Source organism: Aedes aegypti, chromosome 2, assembly GCF_002204515.2.
Source record: "Aedes aegypti strain LVP_AGWG chromosome 2, AaegL5.0 Primary Assembly, whole genome shotgun sequence".
Taxonomy (NCBI): Eukaryota; Metazoa; Arthropoda; class Insecta; order Diptera; family Culicidae; genus Aedes; species Aedes aegypti.
In genome coordinates this window covers 280,366,225-280,383,569 of record NC_035108.1, presented here as the reverse complement: position 1 = coordinate 280,383,569, position 17,345 = coordinate 280,366,225, and the positions used below count along the sequence as shown (strand labels likewise).

The window sequence follows — 17,345 nt, the reverse complement described above, 5'->3', positions numbered from 1 at the left end:
CGCATCACACCATAAATTAAGGTTCACCTGTGAGGTGGACTTTTACCACCGGAACAGGAAGTCCGTAGTGTTAATTCTTAGCCAGTTAAAACAACCGCTACCGACACTACGCGGCTATCTAGGCTGCTCGGGAAAAGGAGGTTAATATTGATGCCCAAGCAGTTGTTTAAAACATTCAAATAACCATTGCAATACCAAAATGTGAAGTAAAATTCGAATATGTGATTATAGACGATGGTCTTAAACTCTTGACCAATCTTGAAAATGTGAGGAGAAGGCAATTTCAACGCACTCGCTAACTGGGGCTGATTAGGAAAAAGTGGGAGCTATTATCAAAAAAAAAAAAAAAAAAATGAAAGTACCTGGCACTGATGATGTTTTTAACATCCTCATCAAGAAACTTCCCGAGAGTTGCTTATCATTCTGGGTTGATATATTTAACTTATGTTTTCGGTTGGAACATTTCCATAACAAATGAAAAATGACAAAGTTGTACCAATTTTAAAACCAGACAAAATCCTACAGAAGCTTCTAGCTATCGTCCGCTTGCTGCCTTCTATCAGGAATTTTTTTTAAAAGGTCATTTTGAACAGAATGATGGTTCACATCAACGTTAATTTTATTTTTGCCAATGAACAGTTCGGATTCCGAAATGAACATTCAACCACTCATCAACTTTTAGGTGTAACAAATTTGGTTCATTACAACAAATCTGAAGGCTTTTTCACTGGTCTTGCTCTTCTTGACATAGAAATAGCATTCGACAGCGGTTGACATGGAGGCTTGAAAGTAAATTAAAAATAACCTTAAATTTTCCAACATACATTGTTATCTGTTAAATCGTAGACTTCAGGTTAATTATCAGAACTCCAAGTCTGAAAGTCTTCCTTTTCTTCAAGGCAGCATTATGGGACTAATATTTTCACTGCTGACTTACCTGACTTACCTCAGGGATGTCAAAATTCTTTGTTTGCGGATGACACAGGCCTCTGGAAGATTTCTCCTAATGCGTTCAAAATTAAATTTATGATATTCCACATGCAGGATTCAGAATTAAATTGCGTAAATGATTCTGAAGCTCCCTCCCTGATAAAGTACAGTATGTTAACAATCAAGCTCTATCCCATGATATGGCTAAACATTTTTTTAACTAAATGATAATTTGCTTGAAATTATTTAGAAGCAATTTACAACTAATGCCAAAAAGATCAAGAAGAAAATTACTTGCATTTTACAACACAAAACGGACAACCATCTATCCTTCCTTCACACGGCTGACTGTTGGTATTCTCCAATAAAAAACACCTGGGTTCATCCCAACCGACCCCAACAGTTTCGCGCATAACTGAGCAATGAACATTCGGGATGGATGCATATTTCATTCGCGCTGTTACAAGCATCTACCAAGTGGCTCTTGCCCTGGCTCAGGTGGATCTTCCTTATCCTTTCTATCCTTGTCGCTGTCGTCTGATTGCACTACCGTTGCAGTTGTCATCCAATCGACCTCATGTGCTACCCCGTGGCTTCTGTTCCACGCTCGCTCCGGTACAACATAACTAGGGGGCTAAATCACGGTGACAGGCAAAATGAAGCAAAATGTCTTGTTACATCATCCTTCTTCGTTAGCTACGAGGCGGCCGAGAGCCGCCACACAATGTTTTATTTCGTGGGTTTTGTGTGCTACACAAATGTGTTATACCGTTGAATAAACCGTTTAAATATTTTCCATGTTGTTCCAACATTCTCAAAGTTGTTAAATATACCGTCGATGGGGGTGACAATGGGTCTTGGGGGTGAGATTGGGTCAAAACGGAAGAATATGTTTTGTGAAATATTTCAGCTAATAACGCTGATATTACTAAAATTAATAATTCATATGTTAGGGAACATATTATTACACATAATTCATAGCAATATGCATTTTTAGAAATAGTAGTTTTTGTTTACTACATCAATAAACTTGCATGTTGAAACTAGATAAAATTTATAACATTATATTTCTCCTGTACAAAGTATCACGCATGTACTCTAGCCTCTATCGTTGTATTAGTAGAATGTTGAAAGTCTTTTCATTACACATCACAGGTATTTTCCGGAATCTGTTTGATTTTCCCACAAAAAAATCATTTTTTTCGGTACGATGTCTAAAACATTGAAAATGGGGGTGAGATTGGGTCAAGCAAGAACGATAGTAAATGAAATTCCAAGTTCACTTTTTTGACATTTTACGGTGCCGGGTGTTCTCTTTTTTCATTAAGATGTGTTTATTCTTTCTGAAACATCAAACAAGTCTACTTGAGTATTCCGTGCATTGAATAACAATACAACTTCTCAAACCGGCAACTGTTTTTCGTGCGCAGCAACATCGTAAATTTTTATCAAAAGAGTGTTTTTTTTTCTAAATTTGATCATTTATCAGTGTTTTCATATTATAGAAACATCTCACGGAAGTACAAATGAGTTGGATCGCTGAAATACTGGGATTATGACGTCAACTTCTGCCTGAAATTTATTGATCGTGGAATGTCGCACCAAAATTTAACTATTTGCGAAGGTTTAAAATGATCACTCTTTCAGTACACCTTTGGGGAAACTGAATGGGCTTTATAGCAATGGGGATGAAGACAATTTGAGGGAAACACCAAGATAATTTATGTAAACTTGACGATAAATGTTGGGTTTACATATTTTTTCTCATAGCTCTTCAATTTTCAGTATAATCTTTCTTTTAAGTGGGTTTATCATACTTGTGAAACATCTTAGATATCTTTTTGTCTTGTTTGCATCGTTTTTTATCAATATTTTTCAGTTGTGAATGGTTTTGAAATCATATTCTCAAAAACAAGTAATTCCAATTACAGTGATCCACTGTCACCCCCTCTAAGGGGTGAGATTGGGTCATTTTTCTTTATCTTGTGGTGCCGCTGTGAATAAATAGTTGTCTTTAATTTTTTTAACAGTTGTTAATGTACCATCAAAGTACATACACACCAAATTTGAAGTTTATTGGAGTTAAATTGCGATAGTTATTCAAAAAATAAATTGCACATATCCCTTTTTGACCCATTGTCACCCCCAACGACGGTATTCAAACATATTTTTGACATTATAACTGTCTAACTATCTGGGCCTTCCTTAGCCGAGTGGTTAGAGTCCGCGGCTACATAGCACAGCCACTCTGAAGAAGGTGTCTGGGTTCGATTCCCGATCAGTCCAGGATCTTTTCATAATGGAAATTTCCTTGACTTCCCTAGGCATAGAGTATCATCGTACCTGCCACACGATATACGAATGAGAAAAATGGCAAGTTTGTCAAAGAAAGCTCTCAGTTAATAACTGTGAAAGTGCTCATAAGAACACTGAGTTGAGAAGTAGGTTCTGTCCCAGTAAGGTCGTTATGCCAATAAGAAGAAGAAGAAGAAAAAGAAGAAGAAGAAGAACTGTCTATCTCTCAAAAATGAGAGGTTATTGGTCAACTTATGTTCGAAGCTTTTTTGTTTAGCATTGAAAACGTATGAAAAGCCGACCAACAAATGAAACAAGATTAGAACAGAATGTGTTAAGTGTCAAGTGTTAAGATTCAAAAACTTAAAAAATATTGCGAATCCTAATATAACTATAACTGTAATAAAAATAAATTTCAAGAGTATTACAGAATAACTTTTTTTGCAAGTTATTTTACTGTTCATAACTATGAAGGTTTTACAACAAACATACAAATGCAATATCAAATATAGAACAAATGTTGTTATAAATGACAAAACAGAACAAAGCCATCTATATGACGTGCCATCATTCCAGTTCAATATATAGTCGTTCTGGCACTAAATCGAATAGCGCCTTCCTCTTTTTTCACTAGCGCTGCCTTTCCTATACGTTTAACTTAGTATCGGAAGTAGTGCGCTGTATGGCACAATATATGCTCTATACAGTGCACTACTTCCGACTATAGGTTTAACATACAGCCCAGGTAACAATTTGAAGTTTCTCAAACGCTTTTACAACTAATTCAATTCAGCCTTTGTTTGAACAAAAGCTGTTCATAGCCTCCATACACTGTTGTTCAGCTATTAAACATCTAATTCTGGCGATTTTATTCAGCCTTAAGCTTAATTGAAGCTATATGGAAGGCTGAATAAAGGTCTAACATCCGCTTATTCAAGCCACTTTCAATAATGATAATTCTATTTTTAGAAAAGATGGCAATCTTCGAAAGCTTAATAATCGCTTATTCATCCATTATTCAACTATAAACCAAAAAATGTTAATATATTTAGAGTGAGGTGGGGCAAAAGTTCGACCTTAGTGGTATAATCAAAGTTTCCAGGAAAATAATAGCAGATGAAAGAAAACAAATACCATACAGCGAACCTTCAACATATTGGCTATAATTTTGCTGAACAAACTTGTGTCAAAATATTTACCCATTTTTAGTTATAACAGTTTCAAAATTGATTGTCTTAAACGAACTTTTGCCCCACCGGTGGGGCAAAAGTTCGTTGGCTAAAACACAAAATATCAATACTTTTATGCCAGGCATACTTTATACCAGCCGTAAACTTATGTTTGCCGAAAAATACAAACTAAATTTTCATCAAAAAATGCCCAAAACAGGATTAATTGTGATACATCAATTTTGTTGTCAACACAAGCTGGTAATGAATACGATTTCGTACAGGTAAATAAAAATGTGACAAAGAAATTTGAGTGATTGAATGTAGTGTTCTATATTGTTGTTACCCAAGGTCATCGATGCCGAATTCAGGAGTTTTTTTTCGACAAATTGTTCGCCCGTGTGCGGCATGTCCACTTTGGGATGTGGACATTTGTTGTTCGATGAAAAAGTTTTATAATAATTAATTAAGTGTTTGGCCCAATAGTTGGAACATGTTTCGCTAATGGCTGTTGATTTGATTAAAGCTTTAAATAACCTTTGATCAATATGGTTCAGGTTGGCTGAACAAGGGTTAAAACTGTAGATGGAAAATAGTTTGTTCAACTTTATATTCAGCTTTGAGTAAACTGCTGAATAAGAGTGTTTAATAAGCTTTTCTTCAAATTATTGTTCAGCATTCACGGTGTTCAGCCTTGTACACCATTAATCAGCCAATGTTCAACAATTACTCTTGCTTTCATTGTTACTTGGGAGGAAAGGCAGCGGAAAGCGCAATTCGGCTCAGTACCAGAACGACTATATTTTGCACTGGAATGATGGCGTGAATGGCAAGGCATACCGCTGACGACTGGAAGGTCTCGAGATCGAAATACTGCTTTCTGTGAGATGGTGCTGCACATGATGAGATTTTATTATGACTGTTATGTCATGATAAGCATTTACACTGCTTTTTGAAGTGCAGTGAGTCGCGAATTATACTTTTTTTAAAGCAAACTCAATTTACGTCACTTTTTTTTACGAAGTACATGAATTGAGCTTAGACAATTTTGTGGGAAAGTATGTAATGGAATGATTTCTGGTTGGAGAAAACCGTTGGAAACCCATGCAATATGGGTATTTTTGAAACGGGCGTGATGAGGAGATTACTAAAATCGATGTCACGGTGCTCCCCTGACCGTTATTATCAGAAAAAAAATCTCCATCAAATCTATGCTCACCAGTTGATTTCTATAGCTAAGCTGCATGTCTGGGCAAAATTTTAAAACAATCGTAGGGCCGGTTTTGAAGTTACGCCATTTTGAATGTGTAAGTCCACTAATTCAAAGGAAATCTGAGATATTTAAACGTTTAAAGTTTTCATTGACCGTGATTATCAGAATAGATATAATATTACAATTTGAATCAATGGTGGTTTATAAAGTTATTTGTAACTTTTGGGAGGAATTTTGAATGAGAAGATCAAAACATTTGGGGTTACGCCCTTTTGGAAATATTACCATTGAAACACTGATTTAAAATAGATTAGTTAGGTTATACCTTTGGGCATATGCAAATGTTTTCACATGTGTTCACATTCCACTTATATGCCGCCAAAGTATTTCACAATCAACTGATTTTTCCTAGGCTCAAGTGTTTTAAGGCATTACAGAGCTTAATGCATCATGTAATCAAATTAGTTCTTGAAGCACAATATTCTTGCTAGTTTGGTGAACCTATGTATCACGATTCAGATTATTTTACATGCAATTGATTGTTACCTGTTGTACATCGAAGCGAAGTATTCGTCATGGAATACTTTATGAGTTGAGTTGAGTTTTCGGGTATGGGTAGCAGTGTATGGAATAAAATAAAATTAACAACGTAGAAAGCAGCGATACAAAATGGAAGTAAACAATACAAAGTTAATTTTAAATGTTTGTCTCTGTCAATTTGGAAAACTTTGTGAAGCTCCCAAAGTATGATTTTTTTTTCGTTTGTAATGAGCCATAGCAGACTCGCCACTTTACTTCTCAAGCACAGTCTGCGATCGAAAACAAATAAAAGTTTACATGTGAATCTTCAGTTTGTGTAGGATTGAAACCATATTGTGGTTGGTAGACCAGCAGGTTATCAACAGGGCCTCAGAACAGTTTACGATCTTCCGGTAATCAAAACTGGAATTTACGTAAAATCCATGAACAACTCTGTTTTGACCATATTTTATATATTAAAAAAAAATGTACCCCTTGACTTTGAATTCTATTACCCCGAATACCCGAATACCATCTCCGCAAGTTCCAGTTTCTAGAATGGCATTACTTCGAATTCCATTATTACGGGACAATGTCATGCAAGGTAATTATATATTCGGGATAATAGCATTCAGTGTAATAGTGCGTTCAGGGTGATGGGAATCGGGTTAATGGAATTCAGAGTTAAGGTATAGAAACTTCTCATGAGAGTTTTCATTTTCAAGGAATACACGTAACATAAAGCTCTGAAAGTGTTATGATTTTAAATTCAATGAAACCAAATTATAACGCATATTTCTTACTTTTCTTAAGCATATTTCAGGTACTGAGGCTTTCTCTTCACGAGTTAGCATGTGAATGGATTGCTTGGTTTATACAATTATTTCACTATTGTATTTATCCAAAGCTTTTACGTGTTTGTGTAATCGAAAAGACCGAGAAACCCAAAGGTAAAATTGTAGATTTGTGAGAAACCTAAATTTAGTAATGTATGCTACAAATGATCACCACAAAAGTATTGACAGTGGTCTAGAGTTCCATAGTTTGACCCATGTGCAATTGAAGTTGATGTTCTGAGGCAGTACAAAATTAGCCGGAATAGTCAAGGAGGTAGCTTCTGCTTTTTCTTCTTGGCATTACGTCCCCACTGTATCTCTACTTAGTGTTCAATGAGCACTTCCACAGTTATCAACTGAGAGCTTTCTTTGCCAAAGTTGCCATTTTCACATCGTATATCGTGTGGTAGGTACGACCATACTCTATGCCCAGGGAAGTCAAGAAAATTTCCATTATGAAAAGATCCTGGACCGACCGATCCTGGCTTTGCGTTGTAGCCGCGGACTCTAACCACTCGGCTAAGGACAGCCCTATGTAGCTAATAGGGCCATAACAATATTTTGTTAATAAAAATAATGACAATGCCTTACAGCGCTTGAGTCTTTAAAAAAATAATCAATTGTGAAAGCCTTTGGCGACATGTAAGTGCAATGTGTCATTGAAAACATTGGGACATGCTTAACGGAATGCCTGCTTTAAAGAATGCCTCAATAATGTATTGGACATTAGTGTTTTCAATGGTTACACTTCCAAAAGGACGTAACTCCAGATTTCGTCTATCTTCTCATTCAAAACTTCACCAAGAGGTTACAAATAACTAAATAAACCAATTTTGATTCAATTTCGATGGTATATTTCATCTGATAATCACGGCCAATGAAAACCCGTTTGAATATCTCAGATTTCCTTTGAATTGGTGGACTTCTACAATCAAATGGGCGTAACTCCAAAACGGGCCCGACGATTTTTTAAAAATTTTGCTCAGACATGCAGCTTAGCTATAGAAATCGACTGGTGAGCACAGATTTGATGGAGATTTTTTTCTGATAATAACGGTCAGGGGAGCACCGTGGATGTCAGATACCATTTTGAAATCCAATATGGCGATTTACTGTTATGGGCAATATGGGTATTTTCGGAACAGGCACGACAAGCGGATGACGAAAATCTATATCCGACGCCATTTTTAAATTCAATTCACAATTTAAGATGATTTATTTTAAATCAACGAAGCTTTTGTACGCAAATTCAATTGATGTCACTTTATTACGAAGTGAATTCAAGAACATCTTTACAGATCAATGAGGAATTCTCGCTGAAACCAGGCCGCCATCGGCACCCATCGTTTGAATTCCAATTTTATGTCATTGATCGATAGTTTTCGATAAAATTTAAGGGTGGTTTTTTCGGTGGACCCCTAGTACGCCAGCTAGCTAAACAGTTTGCAAAAAAGCCCATTTTTTGATAAATCGGGTATTTCTTCACGTGATACGTCCAATATTTCCCTAGGAACACATAGAAAACTTAGTGGCATCGTATAGAGAAAGGATATAGCATTCATTTGAAGTTAAAACAATTTTGGCGGCCATCTTGAATTTTGCTAGTGAAATCGATTTTTCACCATTAGTGCACCGCTTGTTTTGAGTTCTGAGATCACCTTCAGGAAGCTGAGGAAAAATTGCGTAGGATAGGCTTCAAAACCTAGGTGAGCAATGGTATTTACCCTATGAAATGAACTATTTTCTAAATAATGTTCCACGATTTTGACGGCGAGTGCAATCAATGCAAAGATTATTTTTTGTACAACAAAGAAATAAGATTTCAATCGTTGGTGCTTTATTCTATTCAGATGAAGAACAGGAGTATTATATTGAGTGAAAAAATCTGACGGCCATCTTGGATTTTGACGCCATCTTGGTTTTAAGTAGTAGAATGAGTTTTCACCTTGTTAGCATTCAGCATGTCGAATTTAGAGGCTACCAATAAAAACAAGGTTTCGTATACTCTTCTTCTTAATATTCTTAATTTTCCTGACGTTACGTCCCTACCAGAACCGAGCCTGATACACAGCTTTATTAGTTATAAATACAGGTTATTGAATAGATTTTTTTTTATAATGCGATTTTTGAACCAGAATAATTCTTCGACATATCTTTGAATTCAGAAATAAGGAATAAATTAATTCAATGAATGAAAACCATTCTGAACCATAATGTATCGTTTTTACTACCGCCCAACATACATGTGAAAAATAGCGATATTGAAAGATGAGAAGCAGGCTTTGTTCTGATGTGGACGTAATGCCGCAACGCAGGTGTATCATTTTGATGTTGGAAAATCTGGCGTCTATCTTGGATTTTGACGCCATTTTAGTTTTTAGCAGTTGAATGTTTTTTTTACCATCTCAGCGCTCATCATGTTGAATTATAAGGCCTCTATTAAAAAAATAATCAGATTATTTCTTTCTTATCTTATCTCAGTTGCTTAACTGATTGCTCATTTCTATGAATGGTTTTAGACCAAATAAATTAAAGAATGAATGCTATTTTTTGCTAAGAATAAATGGGCTTTTTCACAAACTGCTTAGCTAGCTGGCGTACGAGAGGTCCACCAATCCGAAATCGAAAGAATTGCCCTTAAGTTTTATCGAAAATTAGCGATCAATGACAAAAAATTGTAATTATAACGATGGGTGCCGATGGCGGCCTGGTTTTAGCGAGAATTGCTCAAATGCTATTGAAAAAGCGCCCAAAATCGACAAGTCAAAACACTGTGCGCCGTTATCCTGAAAGTGCAACAGCGGACATGGAAGGGTAGAGAAATTCCTTTTTCTACTTTATTTGCTTCCGGATGAAGGGCATTTTTCTCCCCCAGCTGCTGTTGAGGTAGGTGGCGTGAGGATAAGAAGACCAGGAGCTTTAAACGGGTTAGATGTGAAAATGTCATATTTTTCATCCTTAACGATAAGGAACGGACCGAAGTGGGTGGAAAGAGTCACGTGTCCTGGAAAGCCAAGTACTATTACAGCGTGCTGGTTAGCTGAGCTATTCCGGTTTTGTCGTCCAATGTGGAAGTTGCCGATTGTGACGGGGTTGATTTAGCAGCAAAAAGCCAGGAAGGATGTGATCTTAAGGTTGGCTGACAAGATATGGCTGCGTGCTATCGATGTTTATGACGTTTTGAGGGTATCGATTGACGTTGACTGATTCCGAAAAATAAGTATATAATTTTGAAGTGACTACAGAGAAGCATTAGATATTTGTAAATAGCAACCAAATTAACAAGCATTAGAGTAGAGTAACACTCCGTGTTTTATCATAATGTATTCACTAGAATAATCAGACATAAGCGATTGGTTGAACATTTTAGCGATTAAAATATCGAAATAGCACTAAACAGTACATTTTTTTCTGGTTAATTGTTAATAATAAGCAATGATAAATGTATGCCCTGGGAAGTCGAGAAAATTTCCAACCCGAAAAGATCCTCAACCGGTGGGATTCGAACCCACGACCCTCAGCTTGGTCTTGCTGAATAGCTGCGCGTTTACCGCTACGGCTATCTGGTGCCTTTATTTATATAGGGTCAATAATGGCGCCGGCCACATCCTTGCAGTCAGGTGGGATTGGAGGAAGGAATGTTAGTGTGTAACCTTTGCCATTTGGAGACCGTGTTTGCCTCTGCATCTCCACAAAGGTTACTGGGAGGAATGTTTGTTAATGGGGAGGATCGTTGGGTCACAGGATTCACTTTGATAAGCGATTAGACCATGAGAAAAAAATATTTGTGAGGTATAAACATTCTAATATGTATATATAATATTTTCACATAATATGAACAATTTCTATGTAGATGAAAATTATGCCGACACTTACAGTGACGAATCATCCAATGTTTGTTGAATAAAGTGAAACTTTCGCAAGTCTACACTTGTAGTGTCGAACCATTCAAAGTTTTTTTTAATTACTCAAATAGAGATAAAGAAAAATGGAGTGTTTTGAAAAAAAAAAAAATTAAACATAAATAATTCATGAATCAGAGTTTATGTCGACACTCCCAGTGACGAACCATTCATGGTTTGTTGAAAAATCATGTTTACGATTGAATGTGCAGTCATACATATTTTATAGATTAGAAATAGTAGCATGAAACGAGCTCACCAATTGATCCGTCACCCTTGACTGAGCAGCAACAATCCACTTTCAGCTTCACTCATTTGCTCGGCAATATAAAAGCACTCAGAGAAAATAGGCGCGCGACCCGAGAGGGAAAACAACTGACAACTTCTCGGGCTTTCTTGACGCACTGCGTCAAGGTCGAAGGATCAAACACTATAAAAACAATCAAATTAGCAATTATAAGCAAAAATTTAAAATGTTTCAAGCAGAAAAAATTAATGAGCATTAAAAAACAAAAAACTTTGTGTTCGTGTGAAGAAAAAGTTATGAAAAATTTCTGAAACAGTTGAAAAAAAATGGGCGAAAATTTATTTTTCAATTTGTATGGGAGTCGCCGGTGAAACCGTCGCCAAAATCATCGCCAGCCAACCAGCAGCAGCGAATTTGACGTTTTATCAGTCTTACCAACATAACGGCAAATCACCTCCTTTGATTCGTTTGCTGGCGATGATTTTGTCGGACTGTTTGAAAGTTGGCGGCGCGTTTTGTTGTCAAAGAAACAGACAATACCCAACTAGATGACCCAACAAGCCTTGTTTTGTCTCGCAGTAGGCTGTATAAAAAAATAAACTAAGAAGGTGTCAGGTTTAGTTTTTCTATCCGTAATATTGAGAATGGACCAATGCACGAGTTTACTAATTAGACGTTTGAGCGGTGCCAAATTCACTGGTTACCATGGCCACTTAAATAACACGGCGCCGCTCAAACGTCAAATAGTGAACTCGTGCATTTATCCATAATTAGAAGCACTATAAACAGGTTTAAGGACGAATGAACTTTGGGTTAAAGTCTCTTAAGATAAACAACTGATACTGTAACAGGTTCATTTTCTCACCCACGTGCAATATTTGTTTGGAACTTGTTAAACAGGAACACAAAATTTCCCATCCGTAGGAGAGTAAAAAAACCCACGCATTGTTTCATCTGCAAAATTGAACCACATGCGATTCATTCGAGACTTCATTACCCGTGCTCGAGCAAAACGCCTCCGTCTCCAGAAATCAAAAGCAACACAATATGCCCCTTTTAGCGCTTGAAAGGCATCGGTAACCATGGAATCCAAGCTCACCGTAATCACTTCTCAGTTTGCTTGACAACCACCACACAGTGGCTCTTGGGTGGATAAAACTTGAAAAATTGAAGTCATGAAATCGATCGCCTCTTGAACAGCACTTACTCTTTGTTATCTTGCTAGAAAAAGGTTCCCAGTTCAAACCTATTCTCCAAGTGTTTCCAATGATTTTTGGATCACTTCATTACTTATGGATTTTTGAGGACAAATACCGTTTGGCAATCTCGAGGTACTCTATGCCATGAGAAGTCAAAACATTTTCCAGCCCGAGAAAATCTTCGACCGTTATGATGCAAAACCACCACCCCGATGATGGTCTAACTGTCATGAGGATATCAACGTTGACAAATCGTCATTCTCAAAAGATATAGAAAACTTTTGAGAGTTTGTCCAAATGTTATATGCATCCGCGCCACTGTAATCCGTCCAGCCGTGAATCTCAGCCTTTTATCTTACCTTGCGGGGAACAAATATAGCCATGGAATGCTGGAGTAGGTAAAAAAATATAAAAACCATATCTCCTCTTCAAAAGTACTACTAAGCTGCCGAGCAAAAACTCGGCTAGCACATCTCATCTCACGGAGCGAAGAAAAAACAAAGGCATGAAAAAACAATTGTACTCATCTTTCAGCCTCCGGTCCCCCTCTTTTCCCTGGCTCCGGGAATACTTAACAATTTAATACCCACAAACCACAATCCAGCCGTCGAATAAAACACATTCCCTCTCCTTTGGTGACTGCCTTTCTGAAATAAAGTTACACAAAATCAGGTTCCTATGAACCAACTTATCATGTGTTTCATTTTCAAATATTCAAAAAAATTTTTTTTTATGATTTCTGCATAATTTTCCTTATAACTTACGACGCAAAGAGATCCTTAGTATTAGTAGCGAAGCCTTTTTTTATGTGTTATATATTTTGCAAAAAGAGGAAGAATAATTACAGAAGCAGGTTTTTTAGCATATGTTGAAATAACACACCTGATTTGTTGGTCCAGAAGAGCTTGATTTTGTGCGATTTATACTCATGTTGCGTTACTTCGTTTAAACGTGACTACTTCGCGTATTGCACCACACCACCCATTCGTGAAAACCAAGTGGCACTGAGTAAACCACAAGGACACATCCACGACAACGACGTCGAGTGGAAAAAGTACATGGCCATTGGCAAAGCTGCTAGTGTTGAGCAGCACCGAGTGGGAGATGGAGAAATACCATAGATAAATTATAAGATGACTCAAGTAAACTAAAAACAATAGGTACGTGACGAAAGCACGAGTGTCATTGTGATAAACGGATGAGACCGAGCTTAAAACAGTGTTAAGCTGTTTTAGTGCTCTACAGAGTAGAGCTAGGATCAGTTCAAGATATGAATATGTCGGAATATTAAATGAAAATGCACATCAATCGTGGCAATAGAAGATTGCCACGATTTTTGTCTAAAATGTTTAAAAAGTTTATTCAACATTTGTTCCAATATTTCGACATTGGGAACTTGGGAAGCACTCATCAAAAAAAATCCTGCCGTTGGAATTACTTTGAGAATTATTCCATGATCGATGTTTGGTATTAAAGTCACCAATGACAAAAACATTTGACTTATTGCGAGTAGATTTTCGCAAGTCAGTTTGGAGCAAATTAACTTGCTGTCCAGAGCATTAAAAAGGCAAATAGGCAGCTTTGAAAGTATATTTACCAAGCTGTGTTTCAACAGAAACACCTAAAGTTTCAAAAACTTTAGTTTCAAATAACGAAAACAGTCGAACCTGATTTATACGCCTTTGAATGATGATTGCAACTCCCACACATGCCCCATCAAGTCCATCATTACGATAAACAAAAAAGTTAGGATCTCTTTTGAGTTTAGATCTAGGTTTCAAAAACGTTTCACTAATAATTGCTATATGCACGTTATTAGCTGTAAGAAAATTAAACAGCTCGTCCTCTTTACCATTCAGAGAACGAGCATTCCAATTTAAAATAATTAAATGTTTATTTGGATCCATTCGAAAAACGTAATCCAATAACAATTTGATATGTAAATTTTACACCAACTTGGACTGCTTAAGTCATGGTGGTGGCTTTGAACATTGCATCAATCATTAGATTCAATTGTTCAGTTAGAAAATTAAAATTAGAGGCAGACATATCACTTGAAGTGGGTACATTTGATGATGTTCCGTTAAAATTTTCGGTAGACGAAGAGGCGGAGTAGATGTTACCTGTGGCGGTAGGTTTTTTTTTCCATTTAATTTGAAACAAGAAGAATGGGTACTCATAGTACGAATAGGGGAGGAGTTCAAATTACCTGCTACGATATCTGTAAAGGATTTACCGTACATTCGAATGTACATTCGAAATTAAAAGATACAAACGGCTACCCGAGGGATTCTTTTTTTTGACGTTGGATAACGTCTTACGGCAACATACTGGGGTACAATTTCGAAAAACGAAAAATCGCTCGCGTCACGAAAAGTGGTTAGATTTTGACTGTTAATAACTTACTAACGCCCGGATAGATTTTCAAGATTCTTGCACCAATCGATTGGAAATCTTTCTACGAATCTACTCGAACAATGAAAACTATTGATTCTCATGACTAAACTATTGGAAAATTGAGAAATATCGAAGCATGTCTTATTTTTCATAGAAAAGCACATTTTTCTTGTGTATTCCTGACACAGACATCATTGCGCGATATCTTAGCCACTTTCGTCATTCAAAGGGAAACGCCCCTTTCGGTCTTCTTCTTACTTCTCTCCATTATCTCGTGTTCAGTCGAAGCCAATCAAATTCCACTTCACGCGCACGCGCACGACCGCATTTTAATTAAATCGTCTTCGGTAATCTTTTGGTGTGTTTCTGTCTAAGAATGGAATAAAAACCCAGGTCGATCGATTGTGACTACCACCAACCGTCCTTTTCAGGACAACAATTTCATTTTGAAAGAGAGTTATGAGAATTTTACACCGTGAAGAGCGACATTACTGGTGAATGGATGTGATGGATTCATATTTCGGTCAGTCATTTGCATGCAATCTTTCATAAGCGTCAACATTAGTGCTTTACGAGAATCACAGGGCCAAGAAATCAATTTCCCATCGCACTCTTGCAGGGCAATCTTCGACATTGTGTGCATGAGAGATAAATTGGGGATGGCACTAGAATGAGGATCCCGGTTTGCCTCGCATTATGCGATGATTGAATAATGCCGTTGTCGTCGTCGTCGCTAACCACATGCATGACAAAGCGATCAGTATAAACTTGTCGATTTGAAAGCTATAACTTATCAGCAACAGCTTCGTTGATGATTTGATTTGGTAAGAAATTGTCGATCGAAACCAAATAATCGCACAGAGAAGACTGCAAAAATGCTACCGCCGCCCGACGGGAACCTATGTAAAACTTTGTTTGCCATTTCACTCCGTTGGAAAACTAATCATCCGAAATTTCAATTGGCAATTAAATAAATAAATTAATTAATAATAATAGGTGAAATATCTCTAGCCGCAACTCTTTTACGTGGAATGCATTGTTGTGGCTCTGAAAAGGGCCGTTTTGCTTGTGTCCCAATTCAATTTAAACTCGTTCGTCACGGATACGACGAGCCAGCTAGAAGGCTTTCGGCATGATGGTCACACGGATCGCGCACATGTTGGTAGCCTCAAAGATAGGCCTAGCTCGCTTCCTGCAGGGCCATGACGGCCAAGCTCTGTAATCGCAGATCGGTCTTGAAGTCCTGAGCGATTTCACGGACCAGGTGCTGGAAAAACAATTTGTGGATCAGCAGCTCCGTCGAATTCTGGTAGCGACGGATCTCACGCAGAGAGACCGTTCCTGGCTGATAGCGATACGGCTTCTTGACTCCTCCGGTGGCTGAGGCGCTCTAGCGAGCGACTTTCGTGGGGCCGCTTCCACCAGTGGACTTACGGGCAGTCTGCTTGGTAGAGCCAGTGTTGCCACAAGTACAGATTTATCTGGAAAGGTACAGATTTTTTGATAGTTTTTGGTACAGATTCTGTACGGTACAGATTACAGATTTTTACGAAAAAGTTCAGATTGGTACAGATTTTTGGAATTGGTAATTTTGGGACACAAAATCCAAAAGATACATGAAATTTGTAATCAATTTACACAAAACCTTAATTGAAAGATACAATTTCCAAAAAATTGAAAATTAATTCTATAACTAGTGAAATCATTTCAATAAAAACTATGTTAAATTTCCAAGTTCATTAGGATTTTAATGATTTTTTCAATAATTTTTATTCGATGTGGTACAGATTTTGAGTACAGATATTTAGAATCTCTGGTACAGATAAAAAAGATTTTTGAGCCTTCGGTACAGATAGAAATGTGGCAACACTGGGTAGAGCCATCGTCGTAGTGTTCTCTGGACGGATTGAAACAAATGAATGATTGAATGTGCGCGGCTGCCGGTCCCTTTTATGACCTTCTCTTGCGAGCGAGCGAGACGAACAGTGAACAGCGAGCGAGCAAGAAGAATTCATCCATTGCGTAACGCATAAAAGGAGCCGAGCCGGCGGCCAAGCATCAGTTTTGTTACAATCGTTGCCGAAGATAAACCGGACTCGGTAAAGGAAGCGCCAAGCGTCATCGCAAGATTTTGCGTGACAACATCAATTGCATCATCACCAAACCACAGCCGTCTGGCTCGCCGTGGTGACGTCAAGCGTACCTTCGGTCTCATCTACGAGAAAACCCGCGGTGTGCTGGAGTCATCCAGAATTCTGTCGGCTACGCTCTGAAGTGGCAGGGCCGTACGCTGTACAGATTTTGAGGTTAAATCACCTCCATCACCGAGACCAGAATTCAAAACTAGCACTAAATCCATCAAACCTGAGCATGGAATGGCGATCGACGATATCCAAACCCAACCGTCCTTTTCAGGACGACAATTCAATTTTGAAAGAGTTTTGAAAATATTTCTACCATGAAGCGCATCAGTATTGGCAATTCTCACAGCAACAGAACTGTCGGTGAACTAAATAATAGTTATTCGATTCTCACAGTTCAATCGGCTCTTTTCAGGGCTAACAAATGTGTACTAAAGAGTTATTTGTGTTATATTTGCTAATGTGTTTACCACATTCTTGCTATAATTCATCTCTGA

The 17,345-nt window shown here is 37.5% G+C and overlaps 1 protein-coding gene across 1 annotated transcript in view; it reads left to right on the top strand.

The window, feature by feature from the left end:
* The window catches only part of LOC5573643 (neural cell adhesion molecule 1-B), a 1,425,452-nt gene that overhangs the window by 414,400 nt on the left and 993,707 nt on the right, over positions 1–17,345 (top strand).